The following is a 16,742-nucleotide window of genomic DNA, read 5'->3' as shown; positions in this document are numbered from 1 at the left end:
CACCCTTCTCAATAGTCACAAATAATATAAAATATCTTGGCGTTACTCTAACTAAGGAGGTGAAAGATCTGTATGATAAAAATTTCAAATCTCTGAAGAAAGAAATTAAAGAAGATCTCAGAAGATGGAAAGATCTCCCATGCTCATGGATTGGCAGGATGAACATTGTAAAAATGGCTATCTTGCCAAAAGCAATCTACAGATTCAATGCAATCCCCATCAAAATTCCAACTCAATTCTTCAAAGAATTAGAAGGAGCTATTTGCAAATTCATCTGGAATAACAAAAAACCTAGGATTGCAAAAAGTCTTCTCAAGGATAAAAGAACCTCTGGTGGAATCACCATGCCTGACCTAAAGCTTTACTACAAAGCAATTGTGATAAAAACTGCATGGTACTGGTATAGAGACAGACAAGTAGACCAATGGAATAGAATTGAAGATCCAGAAATGAACCCACACACCTATGGTCACTTGATCTTCGACAAGGGAGCTAAAACCATCCAGTGGAAGAAAGACAGCATTTTCAACAATTGGTGCTGGCACAACTGGTTGTTATCATGTAGAAGAATGCGAATAGATCCATACTTATCTCCTTGTACTAAGGTCAAATCTAAGTGGATCAAGGAACTTCACATAAAACCAGAGACACTGAAACTTATAGAGGAGAAAGTGGGGAAAAGCCTTGAAGATATGGGCACAGGGGAAAAATTCCTGAACAGAACAGCAATGGCTTGTGCTGTAAGATCGAGAATTGACAAATGGGACCTAATGAAACTCCAAAGTTTCTGCAAGGCAAAAGACACCATCAATAAGACAAAAAGACCACCAACAGATTGGGAAAGGATCTTTACCTATCCTAAATCAGATAGGGGACTAATATCCAACATATATTAAGAACTCAAGAAGGTGGACTTCAGAAAATCGAATAACCCCATTAAAAAATGGGGCTCAGAACTGAACAAAGAATTCTCACCTGAGGAATACCGAATGGCAGAGAAGCACCTGAAAAAATGTTCAACATCCTTAATCATCAGGGAAATGCAAATCAAAACAACCCTGAGATTCCACCTCACACCAGTCAGAAATGCTAAGATCAAAAATTCAGGTGACAGCAGATGCTGGCGTGGATGTGGAGAAAGAGGAACACTCCTCCATTGTTGGTGGGATTGCAGGCTTGTACAACCACTCTGGAAATCAGTCTGGTGGGTCCTCAGAAAATTGGGCATAGTACTACCAGAGGATCCAGCAATACCTCTCCTGGGCATATATCCAGAAGATGCCCCAACTGGTAAGAAGGACACATGCTCCACTATCTTCATAGCAGCCTTATTTATAATAGCCAGAAGCTGGAAAGAACCCAGATGCCCCTCAACAGAGGAATGGATACAGAAAATGTGGTACATCTACACAATGGAGTACTACTCAGCTATTAAAAAGAATGAATTTATGAAATTCCTAGCCAAATGGATGGACCTGGAGGGCATCATCCTGAGTGAGGTACCACATTCACAAAGGAACTCACACAATATGTACTCACTGATAAGTGGATATTAGCCCCAAACCTAGGATTCCCAAGATATAAGATACAATTTGCTAAACACATGAAACTCAAGAAGAATGAAGACTGAAGTGTGGACACTATGCCCCTCCTTAGAATTGGGAACAAAACACCCTTGGAAGGAGTTACAGAGACAAAGTTTGGAGCTGAGATGAAAGGATTGGCCATGTAGAGACTGCCATATCCAGGGATCCACCCCATAATCAGCATCCAAACGCTGACACCATTACATACTCTAGCAAGATTTTATCGAAAGGACCCAGATGTAGCTGTCTCTTGTGAGACTTTGCCGGGGCCTAGCAAACACAGAAGTGGATGCTCACAGTCAGCTAATGGATGGATCACAGGGCTCCCAATGGAGGAGCTAGAGAAAGAACCCAAGGAGCTAAAGGGATCTACAACCCTATAGGTGGAACAACATTATGAACTAACCAGTACCCCGGAGTTCTTGACTCTAGCTGCATATGTATCAAAAGATGGCCTAGTCGGCCATCACTGGAAAGAGAGGCCCATTGGACACGCAAACTTTATATGCCCCAGTACAGGGGAACGCCAGGGCCAAAAAGTGGGAGTGGATGGGTAGGGGAGTGGGGGTGGGTGGGTATGGGGGACTTTTAGTATAGCATTGGAAATGTAAATGAGCTAAATACCTAATAAAAAATGGAAAAAAAAAAAGAAGCTACAACCTAAAAAAAAAAAATAAATAAATAAATTCAATTTGCTGCTTGGTTATCCTTGCACTGGTCGTCTGTGGTGGATGGACTAGAATTGATGTATTAAACAACAGAATGATGCGGTAGGAGGATCATATTGTAGTTCCACAAAGTAAGACTGTAAAGACAGCAAGAACAATAAGAAAAGAATGCCATAATATATTGAATTTTATATTATTTATTATATTAGTTTAAAATGTATAGTTCTATAGTTTTCTGCTGTTTCTAAATTAAGCATTTTCTACAACAAAAAAAGCTACCTTGCTTGGAAACAAATTTATTGACTCAATGCCTTTCTTCCTAACAGCACCTCTAAGAAAACTTCTGAAATAACTGTAAACTCTTGTAATGTAGCTGTTATTCCTTTTGGTTATTATTAATGATCTAGTTTCAAAAAATAAATATACTATGAGCTACAATTGATATCTTGACACTTAAATCAATACATGCAATTCCATGAATCTAAAATGATTATTAATTATTCCATATGAATAAAATTCAAATCTATTTTCATAATACTACTTAATAGGATCACCTCCTTGTCCAAAACTGCTCTCTCCTGGCAATGGCATGTACTAATTAACAAAAAAAAAAAAACATAAACAAAAAACAAGAAGAAGAAAGAAGAGGAGTGGAAGAGGAGGAGGAAAAGAAGAGAAGAGTAAGATAAAAAAAGAAAGTAGAGGAAGAAAGAGAAAGAAAGAAAAAGAAAAAAGAAAGAGAAAGAGAAAGGACCCTGATATAACTTTTGTGAGACTATGCTGGGGCCTAGCAAACACAGAAGTAGATGCTCACAGTCAGCTATTGGATGGATCACAGGGACCCCAATGGAGGAGCTAGAGAAAGTAACCAAGGAGCTGAAGGTGTCTGCAACCCTATAGGTGGAACAACAATATGAACTACCCAGTACCCCCCAGAGCTCATGTCTCTAGCTGCATCTCTATCTGAAGATGGCCTAGTAGGCCATCAGTGGAAAGAGAGGCCCATTGGTCTTGCAAACTTTATCTGCCTCACTACAGGGGAACTCCAGGGCCAAGAAGTGGGAGTGGGTGGGTGGGGGAGTTGGTGGGGGACTTTTGGGATAGCATTGGAAATGTAAATGAAATAAATACCTAATAAAAAACACAAAAAATGTTCAAAATTAAAAAAAGAAATAAAAAGGAAGAGAAAAAAGACAGAGAGAAAGCAAGAAAGCAAGAAAGAAAAAAGAAAGAAAGAAAAAGAAGAAGGAGGAGGAGGAGGAGGAGGAGAAGAAGAAGAAGAAGAAGGAGAAGAAGAAGAAGAAGAAGAAGAAGAAGAAGAAGAAGAAGAAGAAGAAGAAGAAGAAGAAGAAGAAGAAGAGGAAGAAGAAGAAGAAGAGGAGGAGGAGGAGGAGGAGGAGGAGGAGGAGGAGGAGGAGGAGGAGGAGGAGGAGGAGGAGAAGGAAGGAAAGAAGGAAGGAAGGAAGGAAGGAGATATTTTGGAAAGTACGTGAACATTATAAATTTTGACGATTACTAAAAGATGAAAGGATACACTATGACATAGTGGTGAATATGGACTGAACTTTACTTGATTTTATACCTTGATTTTGAACATAAAATTATCCTTCAATGTCAGTGTCTAAATGCTTGATTTTAGTTTTCTATGGGTCTCTTTAACCCTCTTCTTTCTTTGAGACTCCATTTCTCTAGTCTAAGAGGACTTGCTCAAGATAGAATCCCCCCATATGTGTGTGTGTGTGTGTGTGTGTGTGTGTGTGTGTGTGTATAGAGAGAGAGAGTTTGTCACAAAGTCCTAATGATTCCACTAATTTAAGCAATTTCTTAAAAACCTGCACACTCTGTTTGTCTACACTGCTGTCATTTCTTGCCTGAATAGGGACAGTCTTCTATTTATATCTGCTGATCTTACCTTGCCTCTTTAATCCAATCATCTTATAGCAGAAGTAGTATCTCCCTGCTTAAACCACAGTCTCATTGAACCAACCCACATCATACTCCCTCTACTCAAGCACAGCTGACTTTCTTTCTAATTCAAGAAATTCTTGAACTCTTTTTAGACATTCATCACAGCTTTCTCTTTACCTGTGAGGTTCTTTCAACTTTGCCCAAGGGAACTGCTATCATGGCAATTAATATCTCAATGTAAAGTCATGGCTATAGAAAAGACTTTCCTAACTAAATAATTAAAAATTTTACTTTTCCTTATTTTTCCTTATAGCCATAATTCTAATTTATGAAATCAATATTACTCTCTCTCATTCGCTACCCTTTTTATCTTTTGTTCTCTATGCATTTGTTTTTCCTATTAAACAAAAATACAAGAAATATTGAGATACTCAACTATGTATATGCCAAAGATTTAATGAGTCTTGAATATTTGGTCCATATTTGTGAACATGTTTCCAAAGAAAAAATATTGCCAGTGTTGTCTTTTCTAGATGGTGCATTTGCTTTTATACCCTCTCCAAATACACCAAATACAAAGGCATTTTGCATCACGATAATCTTGGTAAAATCAACAAGTCTGATGGGTGCTACACGGTGTTTCCTACTTTGCACTTGCTTTTCATCAATGCCTGGCTTCTTAGGGAGTTAGGCCCTCTCTCAGTTTACTGCTCAGCTTTCCTTATTCACTATCTAGCATGCTGTTTGATTTGCTTGTTTTGTTTCTTTGAAACAGGCTCTTTATAGTCCAGTAATGCCTAGAACTCTGTTTTTTCCCTTGACTACACTCAATTTCCTGGAAATCTATCTTAAGCATTGGGGGTAAGTACTGAGTTTCATATAAGGATAAGGAAAAGAATTATTATTATTATTGTTATTATTATTTGCTCCTAGAGTTTTAGTGTAAAAACTTGTAATCTAGAAGCTCCAATAGATGAGGTTCAGCTATCTGTCCCCCAAATGTGTTGATTAAAGAGGTGTGTGATGGTTAAAAAAAAAAAGAAGAGATTTGCTCAATTTGGCCACATCAGTAAGAAGAAATAAGTCACCTGCACTCTGCCATTAGAGTACTTATATGAGATTTAACAATAAACAAAGGATAAAATATATTCATAATTAAGTAGTCCTGGTCTGATAACATATATCCATGCATTATTTTATCTTCTTTATTTCTACGAGGTCATCTAAGGTAGTCCAATAACTTCTTATTTACTGTCTTAGTTCAAAGGAACAAAGCTGTGCTTACAAGAGGAGTACTTCAGTACTAGGGTGCAATCAGCCATTTGTGGATAATTACTCTTATCGATGGGGACAAATTATGGTCCCTGACCTTCTACTCAGTTTGGGAATAGAAGTTGTGGTAGTTTGAATGACAATGTCCCATATCATTTTGTATATTTGAATTTTTGCTCCACAGTTAATTGAATTATTGGAAAAAAATAGGAAGTATGGCCTTGTTGAAGGTGTATCACTAGAGATAAACTTTGATGTTCCAATAGTTTAGGACGTTTGCAGCTCTCCCCCGCATCTCTCTCTCTCTCCCTCCCTCTCTCCCTCCCTCTCTCTCTCTCTCTTTCTCTCTCTCTCTCTCTCTCTCTCTCTCTCTCTCTCTCTCTCTCTCTCTCTCTCTCCCTCTCTCCCTCCCTCCCTCCCCCCTCTCCACCTCCCTTCCTCTCTATCTCCCTCCATCTCTTTCTCCCTCCCTGTCCCCTGGGATAGTGATACTTCAATAAACTCCATTTTATAAGTTGACTTATTCATAGAGTTTCTTCTCACCAATAGAAAGTTATAAGAATTCTAGAGAACTTAGAGTAAAGGCCTAGGCCATTGTCTTGCCTCTATTCTCTTAATTAAATTAGTAATTCAAAATGAACAAAGAGATCACAGGTTTTAGATACCTTATGGACCCAAAGGAAGAGTTAAAATATTTTTTTTAATCCAAAGCAACTTTTAAGTGCATGTTCTAGATATATTTTGGCATCTAAGGTTAAATTATACATAAGAATGAAAAATTTGTAAGCAAAGAATGCTGCAAGGCAAGAAGGATTTATGGAGTTAAGCGGAAAGGTCTCTAGGCATTACAGCACATACCTGTAATCCCAGCACTTGGGAGGTTGGGAGGCACAGACAAGGGTATCTTTGTGAATCTGGACTGGACTACATAATATGCTTCAAGACAGTCAGGACTACATAGAGAGACCTAGTCAAGGGGGGCAGACAGAGGGAGGAAGGGAGAGGGACAGGAACAGGGAGAGGAGAGAGGAGAGACTTGAAGAGGAGGATAGAAAAGGAATAACAAAATAACTTTATTAGCTAAGTGTGACAGGGAAATCATAGGTCTGGAACATTAGTAACTCTATAGTAGTTCAGGGAGAAATTTTCTATCTTTTTTTATGAGATATTTATTTCATTTACATTTCCAATGCTATCTGAAAAGTTCCCCCACCCTCCCACTCCCACTTCTTGGCCCTGGCGTTCACCTGTACTGAGGCAGATAAAGTTTGCACAACCAATGGGCCTCTCTTTCCACTGATGGCCTACTAGGCCATCTTCTGATATATATACAGCTAGAGACATGAGCTCCGGGGTTACTGGTTAGTTCATATTGTTGTTCCACCTATAGGGTTGCAGTTCCCTTTAGCTCCTTGGTTACTTTCTCTAGGTCCTCCATTGGGGGCCCTGTGATCCATCCAATAGCTGACTGTGAGCATCCACTTCTGTGTTTGCTAGGCCCCAGCATAGTCTCACAAGAGACAGCTATATCAGGGTCCTTTCAGCAAAATCTTGCTAGTGTATGCAATGGTGTCAGCGTGTGGAGGCTGATTATGGGATGGATTCCCGGATATGGCAGTTTCTAAATGGTCCATCCTTTCGTTTCAGCTCCAAACTTTGTCTCTGTAACTCCTTCCATGGGTGTTTTGTTCCCAATTCTAAGAAGGAGCAGTGTCCACACTTTGGTCTTTGTTCTTCTTGAGTTTCATGTTTTTTGCAAATTGTTCAAATAGGAGTTGACACCTGATGAGGATGTGTGACACAAGTCTCTAATTGTACCATCTGGAGGCTGAGGCAGAAGGGTTGTGAGTTTGAAGCCTGCTTGGTTTATATAGGGAGAATTTGTCAAAAATAATTGAAAAAAAAAGCACAAAGAAAGAAACAAATAAAATCCAATTGCATAAGCTCTATGGGAAATGAGTAAGAAGATTGAATTAGGTTTCCTCTGGGCTGATAAAGAGTTGGAAACTGGGTCCAATTTTGGTGTGCAGCTAGTTAGATGATAGCAGTGTTGCAGGACATTGGTAGACAGCTTGTAAACAGACAGCCAGCGACTCAAGGACTATACTTATCTTAGCAATGTGGTCATAGTCAGAGCTCTTCCTCTAGGAAGGGTTTTGTTATTCTGGGGTGTTTGACAAATTACTAATTATCATCTAATTCTTAAACTAGGATTCTGTAACTAAATAGGATTATTATCTATTAGGAGGATTTTTATAAAGCACAAAAACATACTATGTTAAGATACAGTTTAGAGTTTATCCAAATGGTCCTGGCAATAACCTGGACAGCAAGATTTTACTCTGGGAAAGCTGCCTCTTCTAGACTTTAATAATAGTCCATGGCCTATCTCAAATATAGACCTGCATGACTTTTTTTGCAGCTATTGCCTATTGTCACCAACAATAGAGTGTATTGTTTATATACTCTAGAGTATATAAACTTTATATACTCTGAGAGTATATCACTGTTCTTGCCATAAACTCTATTTTCTACATGATGCTCTACTTGCAGTGTCTAAACCTTTCCTACTGCTTTTTTTTTTATAAGAACAAGAGGAATGGGGGAAGCTCAGAGCATGATCTCAGTGAGAAGTGAGGCAAAATCCTCTAAGAGAGTAGAACAAAAATATGTATAGACAAAAAAAGTGAAATGAATATTGACAGATGATACTGTAAATATCATTTTTTGATAAAAATCAACTTAATGACCTCAGTCAATGTCCTGGGTATTTACCCTATTTGTCATGTTCAAGTCACAGCTAAATTCATCCTCACAGAATAAATGATGCTGTTTCCATCACAATAGTTATCTGTAGCATAGTATAATGTAACTCAAGGAAAATGTTTCTTCTCTCATTTTATCCCTGTGTCTTAGTCAGGGTTTCTATTCCTGCACAAACATCATGACCAAGAAACAAGTTGGGGAAGAAAGGGTTTATTCAGCTTACACTTCCACATTGCTGTTCATCACCAAGGAAGTCAGGACTGGAACTCAAACAGGTCAGAAAGCAGGAGCTGATGCAGAAGCCATGGAGGGATGTTCCTTACTGGCTTGCTTCCCCTGGCTTGCTCAGCCTGCTCTCTTATAAAACCCAAGACTGCCAGACCAGAGATGGTCCCACCCACAAGTGGCCTTTCCCCCTTAATCACTAATTGAGAAAATGCCTTACAGTTGGCTCTCATGGAGGCATTTCCTCATCTGAAGCTCCTTTCTCAGTGCTAACTCCAGTTGTGTCAAGTTGACACAAAACTAGCCAGTACACCCTGTAAATATTAACTGTCCATGAAACAATTTGACCAATCTATAAACTGCCTATGGAACTAAAAGTCCTATCACCTCACCTCACCTCTGCAAGAATATTGACAGTCTCCAGTACAACCTAAAACCACTAAGGGCTGAAGGAAACAAGAATCATGGTAAAGTATTTCCCATAGATTCCACTTTTCACTTTGCAATGCATCAAAGCACACAACTCACAGATTCTCCCTATGGAGCAAAAGCATTGGTCATACATCTGAGGTTTAAAATGTCTAGGAGTTATTCAAAGATCTGGCTTCTGTCTTCCCTGTAATTCTGACAAGGCTCAGTACATCTGTATTCTCCAAAGTTTTCTTCAGCCCCACTCATTTCAGAATGGTAGACTCATAGGGCTGAAGACTATCTCTATATGAGCTCTCTAGAGAAGAAAAGATTTATCCCCAAAGGTTATAAAATTGTTACTTTCAGTGAGTTTTGAAACTGGCATTTGTCTTGCGTATTTTACAGCAGTATCAGAATACATATTCTATTTACTTGGGATATTAAAAGGTGAGGCGGGACAAAAAATTGTGATATGGACTACCAGAAAATGTTTAAGTTCATTATATAATCTGATTTAACTGAACACTGATTGGTGGAGATTCTCCCCATACAAGGGTAATTTGTGCAGACTAGAGAATAGTTCTTCTTATATATAGGTTTGATCAGAGAGTCAAAGAAATAGACCAAAAAATCCAATTCAATTAATGCATCAAGGTACAGCCACATGAAGTGGTAATAAGTTAATCTGCTCTAAATTCTACTGCAGGTGTGCACTCGCTCCTTGCTACCCATACAAATGTTTTGGATTCAGGAATGTAACAGCGTGGGGGGAGAGGGGAGAGAGGAGAGAGGAGAAGGGAGGGGAAAGAGGAGGAGGATGGGAGAGGGGAGGGAGGAGGAGGGAGAAAGGGTGAGAGAGAATGGGGTGAGGGGAGGGGGAGGGAAGAGATGGGAAAGGGAGGTGGGCAAGGGGAGGGGAGAGGAGAGAGGGGAGAGGAGAGAAGAGAGGGCCTTCTATTTTAATATGCCATAAACAATGCAATGGCTAGGCACTTTCAAATCTCCCTGAGGCTACACACTCTCCCCTCCAATTTTCTTGAATTATTTATAGAACCTATTTTCCATCCTGGCCCCGATGGACCCAGGTGATCCATGGGACCAAGGATTGCAGCCTTCATGGGCCATGACCCCCAACACTTACATCTTGCAGTATTTCTGTCTCTCTGCCTTTCTGTCCTATACTTCTCAAGCCAAGACCTCTCCTCCCTCAAGTTCCTTGCCTGGGAACTTCAAAGTCCCTCCTCTATCTCCTTTCTCAGCCATTGGCTACTGGCAACTTATGTACCAATTAGAACCAACTGGTGGAAGGGAACATCAGCATCTCACGTGCAGATGTGGAAGTTCCTGTGTAGTTTGGGAGCCCAATTAACCTAATATATGCAATAAACCAAATCCACAACAAGCAGAAGCCAACTCAAGCAAACAAAACTCAAGCAATAACCAAACCAAACCAAACAAAACAAAATCTTGAAATGTCTACATACATAAGGTGTGGACAGGAAGACCAAGAGCTCTACATCATTAGCTACAAAGCATGATCAGAGTCAGCTGGGCTTAATTAAATCCTGTTTAAAAAAATGAATAAACAGAAACAAAGAAAACAGATATATGAATTATCCGAAATAAAAGTTGAGATAGCCCTAAGAAAATCAGCCAATGAGTGTTAGAGAAAAAAATTTGAACATAAAAAATTTCTACAGGCTCTCTGCTCCTCCCTGTTCCAGAGACAGCCGCATCTTCTTGTGCAGTGCCAGCCTCGTCCCGTAGACAAAATGGTGAAGGTCGGTGTGAACGGATTTGGCCGTATTGGGCGCCTGGTCACCAGGGCTGCCATCTGCAGTGGCAAAGTGGAGATTGTTGCCATCAACGACCCCTTCATTGACCTCAACTACATGGTCTACATGTTCCAGTATGACTCCACCCACGGCAAATTCAATGGCACAGTCAAGGCCGAGAATGGGAAGCTTGTCATCAACGGGAAGCCCATCACGATCTTCCAGGAGCGAGACCCCACTAACATCAAATGGGGTGAGGCCGGTGCTGAGTATGTCGTGGAGTCTACTGGTGTCTTCACCACCATGGAGAAGGCTGGGGCCCACTTGAAGGGTGGAGCCAAAAGGGTCATCATCTCCGCCCCTTCTGCCGATGCCCCCATGTTTGTGATGGGTGTGAACCACGAGAAATATGACAACTCACTCAAGATTGTCAGCAATGCATCCTGCACCACCAACTGCTTAGCCCCCCTGGCCAAGGTCATCCATGACAACTTTGGCATTGTGGAAGGGCTCATGACCACAGTCCATGCCATCACTGCCACCCAGAAGACTGTGGATGGCCCCTCTGGAAAGCTGTGGCGTGATGGTCGTGGGGCTGCCCAGAACATCATCCCTGCATCCACTAGTGCTGCCAATGCTGTGGGCAAGGTCATCCCAGAGCTGAACGGGAAGCTCACTGGCATGGCCTTCCGTGTTCCTACTCCCAATGTGTCCGTCGTGGATCTGACGTGCCGCCTGGAGAAACCTGCCAAGTATGATGACATCAAGAAGGTGGTGAAGCAGGCATCTGAGGGCCCACTGAAGGGCATCTTGGGCTACACTGAGGACCAGGTTGTCTCCTGCGACTTCAACAGCAACTCCCACTCTTCCACCTTCGATGCCGGGGCTGGCATTGCTCTCAATGACAACTTTGTCAAGCTCATTTCCTGGTATGACAATGAATACGGCTACAGCAACAGGGTGGTGGACCTCATGGCCTACATGGCCTCCAAGGAGTAAGAAACCCTGGACCACCCACCCCAGCAAGGACACTGAGCAAGAGAGAGGCCCTATCCCAACTCGGCCCCCAACACTGAGCATCTCCCTCACAATTTCCATCCCAGACCCCCATAATAACAGGAGGGGCCTAGGGAGCCCTCCCTACTCTCTTGAATACCATCAATAAAGTTCGCTGCACCCACAAAAAAAAATTTCTACAAACAACAAGAAGCAAACAAAAGAAAGAAAGAAAGAAAGAAAGGAAGGAAGGAAGGAAGGAAGGAAGGAAGAAAGAAAGAAAGAAAGAAAGAAAGAAAGAAAGAAAGAAAGAAAGAAAGAAAGAAAGAAAGAAAGAGGAAAGAAATAGAATTTACCAAGCTGAAACTGTCGAATGAAAAAATATACAACTAAAACAATAATTCAGTAGACATGTTTCAACCACAGACTACAGAGAAAGTGAAAGATTCAGAAACCTTGAAAATCTGTAACATTGAAAACACAGAAAATATTTTAATTTAAAATAATAATGAAATTAAAATTATATAATAAGTGGGTAAATTGCAAAGATTTCCCATACACAAGCTTATGAATACTTATATGCATATGGGAATGAGTTGAGCTGTGAGGTGAAAGCTATGCCATGCATGTAGTCCCATCAAAGCAGGGCATGAACTGAAGGACAGAAAAGCTCACCTGGAGGAACATTGTCTCAGATTCCTAAAATCTGCTAACACAATGAACATCCATGTACAGGAACCCTTAGAGAACTCAAGTAAGATGAAACTTAAAAAAAAAAAACATATCAAGATATTAAATGAGACCCTGTTTATACCACCACAAAAATATAAAGAAAAGGGGAGAGAAAGATCAATGAATTTGATATAAGGAGTTTACAAAATAAAACAGTTTAAAAAAAAACAGGATAACCTTAATCTTTGTACAAAAATTATTTGAGATATTTAATAATATTTACATGGTAATAACAAATGAAGACTAGAAGAATGTTTTCTCAATAGCAACAACAACAACAACACAAAACAAAACAAAAACTCCACAGCTCCTGTCTGGGATAAGGGTGAAAAACTGACAGTCTAAACTCAAGATTGTGGAAAAGATAAACACACATACCATGTCTGATAAAATATGGAGGCTCAGAACAAAAGAGTTTGACAATGTTAATTTTAAAATATCCAGATTGGGAAAGAAGTATAATTTTCTCTGTTGATAGATATGATTGCATAGATAAAAAAAATCTTAAGGAGTCCAGAAATAAATGAATAAAAACAAACCCAAACAATGAACAGGGAAAATCTTGTGGAACTAATAAGTGAAATCATACAAATAGCCAGAAGGTATTTAGAAAAGTTTACCAGCACTAATGATCAAAGAACTACAAATCCAAACCACAGTGAGCTATCAAACCGTGCATGTAAAGATTACTTTTATAATTATAATAGTGACTTGCAAAATACTACACATTATTGGCAATGGTTTAGAGTAATAGAATGCCTGCACCCTTCATGTGCAGATGTGCAACTATGAAGCTCTCAAGCTAAGCAGCATACAGAGTCCTCCCAGACTTAAAAATCGAAGTTTAATATGACTCATGGACCTTACTTCAGGGTATTTATCCAAATTATGTGATATTAAAATTCTGAACTCATATGAGACTTAGAACTTAATTCACATGATCTAGAATATAGAGGAAGCAGGCTACATGCCCACTTTTTAGAAGAAAACAAATAAACAAACAACAACAAAAACAAGAGCAACAACAACACAAAACTATTTGTAAATGCAACAGAGTATTCACCCTTAGAAAAGGAAATGTTGCCTTGTACAATGATGTCATTGAACCTCAAACATATCCTAAGTGACATAAGCCATCCAGAGAAAGACAAGATCATAGGATTCCTCTTATTCAAAATACTTAAATTTACCCACAATAAATAAAATAATGGTGGCCTAGGTCTAAGAGGGGACTGAAAAGGGAATGTGCAAACCAATGTGAATAAAGCTTTAGAGATGTAAGGTAATCCCTGTGAGGGATGTGGTGTATAATCTTTGGCCCTGAACTTGACAATGTATGGTGTGAATTAAATTTCAAGGAGGAAAGAAAGCTTAGTTGTGTTATTGCAGATAGATAGATAGATAGATAGATAGATAGATAGATAGATAGATAGATAGATAGATAGATAGATAGACAGACAGACATATGATTATAGATGGACGACCAATGTATTTTAAATTACCGTTAACTTACACGGTGATGGAGCTCTGGGCTACTACTGTATTATGTCAGTCAGGTTAGAAGGCTATCAGTCCCAGGACTTCATCAATGAGTCTATAGTGAACAGACTGTGGAGTAAGAATGGATCTGCCTGCCATGAAGTTTATAGTATGCACCCTAACTTTGAGGACATACCATGAAATTAGGGAATCATTCTTTATACAGATTAAATAAAAATTATGTTTCTGGGCTCATATCTTTCTCACTTTCTGACCTGAGCTGAGGAGAAAAGAGGAAACACCATATTTTTTAATCAACTTATTTGGGGGAGTACATGAGATTAGGATAATAATTCAAACTTGTTACATATCTAGACAACTTAAATTTATGTGTTACACCCTGCTTCTGAGTTCTCATTTGCATGCATCCAACAAATGCATAAGTGTTCTACGTTTTACCTCACAGAAAATGACCTCATGCAGTCTATTCATTTACTTTCTCTCCCAGACAAGTTGTGATTGAATGCACTGTGTGTCAGAAATATGCTTGAGTCTGAGGTTACAAAAACATGTCACATGTGTTAGTCCTCTAGGAATAGCCTAATAAAGGATCCAGACATTTAATTAATGAGTGTAGTGTCATAGTGCTGTGATTAGAATATGATATGAGAGATATTGAGTTACAGAGAAGCGGGAATATCTAAATAAATGAGAATTTCCTGAAGGACTTAAGTATTTCAAGAGAACATAGTAAATGATGCTAATAACACAGAAGACATAAAGTTCACAGGGGGTTAAGACCACAATAGAAACAGATGAACGTTCTTTTCCATGTATCACTAAATCATGAAATATTCATATTTTACTTTATGTAGATTTTGCTAGTCTTGGTCATTATAAGTGGGTCCATCTAGGATGGTAAGATGTCTTTGCGGGTAAAGGTACCTTTTACCAAGTCTGAACCTGAGTTGTTTTTAGAAACTATAAGGTGGAAGGAGAGAAACCATTCCTGCAAGTTGTCTTCTAACCTCCACATACATACTACAGTGCTCACACGCACATTCACAGAGAAACACACAAATAATACATAAAAATAAATAATAAATATGAAATTATCAACCTCTATCTAATTAGTTTCTGTGGCAAGACTGCTAGTTGAGCCTGAATGTACATATTTTTTCTTAGCAGGAACACTCTGAGCTCAGTTTGGTCGAAGATCTGATACCGTGTGCTGCTAAGAATGGCCGGAGTTTAGCTTTTGCAGAGCACAGCAATAGACTCAGTGCTTTCCAAGAGCAAGTGTATGTCCTCCTTCCTTTCCACCTTAGATACCGCAATATGGCTATGTTGGACAGGTATCAAGAATCCTCTGGGACAATTCAGTGAAATGTACAAATTGAACATGGTGGATCAAAGCAAGAAAGTTGCTCAAGACCTTGAACACAGGGACAGTCTAGCTAACCTGATCTTTTACTGGAGAGAGAGAAAGATGCACACATTCGGAAATTTTCTTTTGTCCATTTTGAGCCAAACATACAGCTTTATGTTAACAAGACCTTTTTAAGCAGATTATTTGACATTTTGTAAGAAAATAAATAGAGATAATAGTTAAAGATTTATAGGCCACTTTTGGCAGCATGACACTCTGCCAGCTATGTACACCCTCAGTGCTATGTTGCTCAATGCTCTATAACTATGCAGTATCATAATCAGTTCCAAACTTCAGGGGAAGACGGAGGACCATAGAGTAAGTGAAGAAAGAAGTCCGGATTTGGACAAAAAGCATGTGTCATGGATTTAACTCTGTATGGAAAGAAATGGCAAATAAGTTAGTTTTTTTTTTAAGCAAATTAGGAAAATCAATAAATTTACTCTTGTTTTCCAAGATACATTTGACATATTCTGAAAAATAGGCATGAAAAATCAATATATGTTTAAAGTGAGCTATAGGAAAATGAAACATATTAGCTATGTTCAGAAAATCTATAAAAAATGGACAAAATATCCTATAGTCATAAAACTGATAAGGCTACAAATTAGGAAATGTTTTAAAATATTGACATTTTTAAAATGTAGCCAAATATAGGCTAGTGTCCCAACCATTTTTATACTTTTTTCAACCTATACATTTATAGTTAGTAGACATGGGCAAGAAAACTTTCTTGCACAATATACGTAGTCATATATTTTGCAGCCTACACATGGCCTTGGAGAAAAATTAATATAACATCTAAATTGTTGATAAATTATTGGTTAAAGAATTTTGAAAACTATATGTTGCAGTGAGTTAGTATAACTAGCTATTTAGTTCTGCTAATTACCAATTCAGCAATAATTTCTTTTCAACTCTGTTCAAAGACATTAATTTGGTGAAAAGACAGGCATCCAAAATAATCAGTGTTCAAGATCAAAGCCACTAACACGTGTTTAAAGCAGTAGTTTTACTCAAACTTTAAAATCAGTACTTTTATTTCATGTAATCAGATTCTTAATTAGGCCATGGCTATTGGTCTGTTTGTGAATAACTGAAATTGTATACACCATTGTATAATTTGCCTTTTGTTATGAGGGAGTCTGTATTTTAGTTCTCTAAATATTGAAAGCATGTACACTTCTCAAATGCCCTACTCACATACAGAAGCATCTCCACGTTTACCTTCTCGGTCTTTACCTTCTCCCTCTTTCTCTCCTGTAATTATGGAGCCTCTACTCTGCACCTCAGCTTACCAAAGAAGCACTCTGCAACTGAGCTGCTTGTCTTCCCTTGAAAGGGGTCACATTTGAAGCTCATCAGCAATGCCAGAAAAGATGAGAAGGTCTGACCTGTATCTCCTCATAGTCTAAACAGAATTGCCAACTTCTGTACAGTTATTAGCTAGGTCTTCATGTGCAGTCTGGAACTCATTATCAAAAACTCAAACAAG

The 16,742-nt window shown here is 39.0% G+C and overlaps 1 pseudogene; it reads left to right on the top strand.

Annotated features, from left to right (window-relative positions):
* Gm10481 (predicted gene 10481) lies at positions 10,591-11,801 on the top strand (annotated as a pseudogene).

This window comes from Mus musculus, chromosome 5 (assembly GCF_000001635.26).
Source record: "Mus musculus strain C57BL/6J chromosome 5, GRCm38.p6 C57BL/6J".
Classification (NCBI taxonomy): Eukaryota; Metazoa; Chordata; class Mammalia; order Rodentia; family Muridae; genus Mus; species Mus musculus.
This window is presented reverse-complemented; position numbering and strand designations above follow the sequence as displayed.